The following is a 6,670-nucleotide window of genomic DNA, read 5'->3' as shown; positions in this document are numbered from 1 at the left end:
CGAATCCCGGGCAAGTAACATACCGATGAAAAGGGAACAACGTATGTTGTTATGTGGTTTGACCGATAAAGATCTTCGTAGAAAATGTGGGAGCCAATATGAGCATCTAGGTTCCGCTATTGGTTGTTGACCGGAGATGAGTCTCGGTCATGTCTACATAGTTCTCGAACCCGTAGGGTCCGCACGCTTAATGTTCGATGACGATCGGTATTATGAGTTTATGTGTTTTGATGTAACGAAGGTAGTTCGGAGTCCCGGATGTGATAGACATGACGAGGAGTCTCGAAATGGTCGATACATAAGGAATGATATATTGGACGATGTTATTCGGACATCGGATGAGTTCCGGGGGTCACCGGATAAATATCGGAGTGCCGGAAGGGTTATCGGAACCACCGGAGAAGTAATGGGCCTTATTGGGCCTAGGGGAGAGAGAGAGGGGCTGCCAAGGGCTGGCCGCGTGCCCCCCATGGGCCTACTCCGAATTGGACTAGGGGGAGGGGCGGCGCCCCCTACTTCCTTCTCTTTCCCCCTCCTTCCTTCTTCTCCTAGTAGGACTAGGAAAGGGGGGAGTCCTACTCCTACTAGGAGGAGGATTCCTCCCCCCTTGGCGTGCCTATGAGGGCCGGCCGGCCTCCCCCTCCCTCCTTTATATACTTGGGGAGGGGGGCACCCTAGAACACATCAAAGTTGATCTTAGCCGTGTGCGTTGCCCCCCTCCACAGATTTCCACCTCGGTCACATTGTTGTAGTGCTTAGGCGAACCCCTGCGTCGGTAACTTCATCAACACCGTCACCACGCCGTCGTGCTGACGGAAATCTCCCTCGGCCTCAGCTAGATCAAGAGTTCGAGGGACGTCACCAGCTGAACGTGTGCAGATCACGGAGGTGCCATGCGTTCGATACTTGATCAGTTGGATCGCGAAGACGACTACATCAACCGCGTTACTAAACGCTTCCGCTTTCGGTCTACGAGGGTACGTGGACACACTCTCCCGATCGTTGCTATGCTTCACATAGATAGATCTTGCGTGATCGTAGGTAAAAAATTTGAAATACTGCGTTCCCCAACAGTGGCATCTGAGCCAGCTCTATGCGTAGATCTTATATGCACGAGTAGAACACAAAGAGTTGTGGGCGATAATAGTCATACTGCTTACCAGCATGTCATACTTTGATTCGGCGATTGTTGGATGAAGCGGCCCGGACCGACATTATGCGTACGCTTACGCGAGATTGGTTCTACCGACGTGCTTTGCACATAGGTGGCTGGCGGGTGTCAGTTTCTCCAACTTTAGTTGAATCGAGTGTGACTATGCCCGGTCCTTGTTGAGGGTTAAAACAGCAAACTTGACGAAAAATCATTGTGATTTTGATGCGTAGGTAAGAACGGTTCTTGCTAAGCCTGTAGCAGCCACGTAAATCTTGAAACAACAAGTAGAGGACGTCTAACTTGTTTTTGCAGGGTATGTTGTGATGTGATATGGTCAAGAGGTGATGATATATAAATTGTTGTATGAGATGATCATGTTTTGTAACAGTTATCAGCAACTAGCAGGAGCCTTATGGTTGTCGCTTTATTGTATGAAATGCAGTCGCCATGTAATTGCTTTACTTTATCACTAAGCGGTAGCGATAGTCGTGATAGCAATAGTTGGCGAGACGACAACGATGCTTCGATGGAGATCAAGGTGTCAAGCCGGTGACGATGGTGATCATGACGGTGCTTTGGAGATGGAGATCAAAGGCACAAGATGATGATGGCCATATCATATCAATTATATTGATTGCATGTGATGTTTATCCTTTATGCATCTTATTTTGCTTAAGTTCGGCGGTAGCATTATAAGATGATCTCTCACTAAATTTCAAGGTACAACTGTTCTCCCTGAGTATGCACCGTTGCGAAAGTTCGTCGTGCCGAGACACCACGTGATGATCGCGTGTGATAAGCTCTACGTTCACATACAACAGGTGCAAGCCAGTTTTGCACACACAGAATACTCGGGTTAAACTTGACGAGCCTAGCATATGCAGATATGGCCTCAGAACACTGAGACCGAAAGGTCGAGCGTGAATCATATCGTAGATATGATCAACATAGTGATGTTCACCATTGAAAACTACTCCATCTCACGTGATGATCGGACATGGTTTAGTTGATTTGGATCACGTGATCACTTAGATGATTAGAGGGATGTCTATCTAAGTGGGAGTTCTTAAGTAATATGATTAATTGAACTTTAATTTATCATGAACTTAGTACCTGATAGTATTTTGCATGTCTATGTTGTTGTAGATCAATGGCCCGTGCTACCGTTCCTTTGAATTTTAATGCGTTCCTAGAGAAAGCTAAGATGAAAGATTATGGTAGCAACTACACGAACTGGGTCCGTAACTCGAGGATTATCCTCATTGCTGCACAGAAGAATTACATCATGGAAGCACCGCTAGGTGCAAGACCCGCTACAGGAGCAACGCTGGACGTTTTGAACGTCTGGCAGAGGAAAGCTGATGACTACTCGATAGTTCAGTGTGGCATGCTTTACGACATAGAACCAGGACTTCAACGACGTTTTGAACGTCATGGAGCATATGAGATGTTCCAGGAGTTGAAGTTAATATTTCAAGCAAATGCCCGGATTGAGAGACATGAAGTCTCCAATAAGTTCTGCAGCTGCAAAATGGAGGAGAATAATTCTGTCAGTGAGCATATACTCAAAATGTCTGGGTATCATAATCACTTGACTCAGCTGGGAGTTAATCTTCCAGTTGATAGTGTCATTGACATAGTTCTTCAATCACTGCCACCAAGCTACAAGAGCTTCGTGACGAACTATAATATGCAAGGGATGGATAAGACAATTCCCGAGCTCAAGAAAAAGCATCAAAAGGAGGTAGAAATCAAGAAGGGGCATCAAGTGTTGATGGTCAACAAGACCACCAGTTTCAAGAAAAAGGGTAAAGGGAAGAAGGAGAACTTCAAGAAGAACAGCAAGCAAGTTGCTGCTCAAGTGAAGAAGCCCAAGTCTGGACCTAAGCCTAAGACTGAGTGCTTGTACTGCAAAGGGACTGGTCACTGGAAGCGGAACTGCCCCAAGTATTTGGCGGATAAGAAGGATGGCAGGTGAACAAAGGTATATGTGATATACATGTTATTGATGTGTACCTTACTAATGCTAGTAGTAGTGCCTGGGTATTTGATACTGGTTCTGTTGCTAATATTTGCAACTCGAAACAGGGACTATGGATTAAGCGAAGATTGGCTAAGGACGAGGTGACGATGCGGGTGGGAAATGGTTCCAAAGTCGATGTGATCGCCGTCGGCACGCTACCTCTACATCTACCTTCGGGATTAGTTTTAGACCTGAATAATTGTTATTTGGTGCCAGCGTTAAGCATGAACATTATATCTGGATCTTGTTTGATGCGAGACGGTTATTCATTTAAATATGAGAATAATGGTTGTTCTATTTATATGAGTAATATCTTTTATGGTCATGCACCCTTGAAGAGTGGTCTATTTTTTGTTGAATCTCGATAGTAGTGACACACATATTCATAATATTGAAGCCAAAAGAGGCAGAGTTGATAATGATAGTGCAACTTCTTTGTGGCACTGCCGTTTAGGTCATATTGGTGTAAAGCGCATGAAGAAACTCCATTCTGGTGGACTTTTGGAATCACTTGGTACTTGCGAACCATGCCTCATGGGCAAAATGACTAAAACTCCGTTCTCTGGAACAATGGAGCGAGCAACGGATTTGTTTGAAATCATACATACTGATGTATGTGGTCCAATGAATATTGAGGCTCGCGGCGGGTATTGTTATTTTCTGACCTTCACAGATGATTTGAGCAGATATGGGTATATCTACTTAATGAAACATAAGTCTGAAACATTTGAAAAGTTCAAAGAATTTCAGAGTGAAGTGGAAAATCATCGTAACAATAAAATAAAGTTTCTGTGATCAGATCGTGGAGGAGAATATTTGAGTTACAAGTTTGGTCTTCATTTGAAACAATGCGGAATAGTTTCACAACTCACGCCACCCGGAACACCACAGGGTAATGGTGTGTCCGAACGTCGTAACCACACTTTATTAGATATGGTGCGATCTATGATGTCTCTTACTGATTTACCGCTATCATTTTTGGGCCTATGCTTTAGAGACGGCTGCATTCATGTTAAATAGGGCACCATCTAAATCCATTGAGACGACACCTTATGAACTGTGGTTTGGCAAGAAACCCAAGTTTGGGGCTGTATGTGAAAAAGCTTCAACATGATAAACTCGAACCCAAATCGGAGAAATGTGTCTTCATAGGATACCCAAAGGAGACTGTTGGGTACACCTTCTATCACAGATCCGAAGGCAAGACATTCGTTGCTAAGAATGGATCCTTTCTAGAGAAGGAGTTTCTCTCGAAAGAAGTGATTGGGAGGAAAGTAGAACTTGATGAGGTAATTGTACCTGCTCCCTTATTGGAAAGTAGTTCATCACAGAAATCAGTTCCTGTGACTCCTACACCAATGAGTGAGGAAGCTAATGATGTTGATCATGTAACTTCAGATCAAGTTACTACGGAACCTCGTAGGTCATCCAGAGTAGGATCCGCACCAGAGTGGTACGGTAATCCTGTTCTGGAGGTCATGTGATGTCTATTACACAACCTTCTTCTTGTAGACGTTGTTGGGCCTCCAAGTGCAGAGGTTTGTAGGACAGTAGCAAATTTCCCTCAAGTGGATGACCTAAGGTTTATCAATCCGTGGGAGGCGTAGGATGAAGATGGTCTCTCTCAAACAACCCTGCAACCAAATAACAAAGAGTCTCTTGTGTCCCCAACACACCCAATACAATGGTAAATTGTATAGGTGCACTAGTTCGGCGAAGAGATGGTGATACAAGTGCAATATGGATGGTAGATATGGGTATTTGTAATCTGGAAGTATAAAAACAGCAAGGTAGCAAGCGATAAAAGTGAGCGTAAACGATATTGCAATACTAGGAAACAAGGCCTGGGGTTCATACTTCCACTAGTGCAAGTTCTCTCAACAATGATAACATAATTAGGTCATATAACAATCCCTCAACAATGCAACAAAGAGTCACTCCAAAGTCACTAATAGCGGAGAACAAATGAAGAGATCATTGTAGGGTACGAAACCACCTCAAAGTTATTCTTTCTGATCGATCTATTCAAGAGTCCATAGTAAAATAACACGAAGCTATTCTTTTCGTTCGATATATCCTAGAGTTCGTACTAGAATAACACCTTAAGACACAAATCAACCAAAACCCTAATGTCACCTAGATACTCCAATGTCACCTCAAGTATCCGTGGGTATGATTATACGATATGTGTCACATAATCTGAGATTCATCTATTCAACCAACACAAAGTACTTCAAAAAGTGCCACAAAGTTTCTGCCGGAGAGTCAAGACGAAAATGTGTGCCAACCCCTATGCATAAGTTCACAAGGTCACTGAACCCGCAAGTTGATCACCAAAACATATATCAAGTAGATCACGTGAATATCCCATTGTCACCACAGATAAGCACATGCAAGACATACATCAAGTGTTCTCAAATCCTTAAAGACTCAATCCGATAAGATAACTTCAAAGGGAAAACTCAATCCATTACAAGAGAGTAGAGGGGGAGAAACATCATAAGATCCAACTATAATAGCAAAGCTCGCGATACATCAAGATCGTGCCGAATCAAGAACACGAAAGAGAGAGAGAGAGAGAGAGAGAGAGAGAGAGATCAAACACATAGCTACTGGTACATACCCTCAGCCCCGAGGGTGAACTACTCCCTCCTCCTCATGGAGAGCAGCGGGATGATGAAGATGGCCATCGGTGATGGATTCCCCACCCCTCCGGCAGGGTGCCGGAACAGGGTCCCGATTGGTTTTTGGTGGCTACAGAGGCTTGCGGGGGCGGAACTCCCGATCTAGGTTTCTTTCTGGTGGGTTTCTGTATTTATAGGAATTTTTGGCGTCGGTCTCATGTCAGGGGGATCTCCGAGTTGTCCACGAGATAGAGGGCGCTCCCAGGGGGTAGGGCGCGCCCTCCACCGTTGTGGATGGCTCGGGACTCTTCTGGCCCAACTCTTTTACTCCGGAGGCTTCTTTTGGTCCATAAAAAATCATCAAAATTGGCACGTCAATTGGACTCCGTTTGGTATTCCTTTTTTGTGAAACTCAAAAACAAGGAAAAAACAGAAACTGGCACTGGGCTCTAGGTTAATAGGTTAGTCCCAAAAATCATATAAAACAACATATAAATGCATATAAAACATCCAAGATGGGTAATATAATAGCATGGAACAATCAAGAATTATAGATACATTGGAGACGTATCAAACATCCCCAAGCTTAATTCCTGCTCGTCCTCGAGTAGGTAAATGATAAAAACAGAATTTTTGATGTGGAATGCTACCTAACATATTTATCAAAGTAATCTTCTCTATTGTGGCAAGAATATTCAGATCCATAAGATTCAAGACAAAAGCTTAATATTGACATAAAAATAATAATACTTCAAGAATACTAACAAAGTAATCATGTATTCTCAAAATAACATGGCCAAAGAAAGTTCATCCCTACAAAATCATGTAGTTTGGCTATGCTCCATCTTCGTCACACAAAATATTCAGATC

This window comes from Triticum aestivum, chromosome 2D (assembly GCF_018294505.1).
Source record: "Triticum aestivum cultivar Chinese Spring chromosome 2D, IWGSC CS RefSeq v2.1, whole genome shotgun sequence".
In the NCBI taxonomy this organism is placed as follows: domain Eukaryota; kingdom Viridiplantae; phylum Streptophyta; class Magnoliopsida; order Poales; family Poaceae; genus Triticum; species Triticum aestivum.
The sequence above is the reverse complement of the archived record's forward strand: the minus strand, read 5'-3'. Positions refer to the sequence as shown.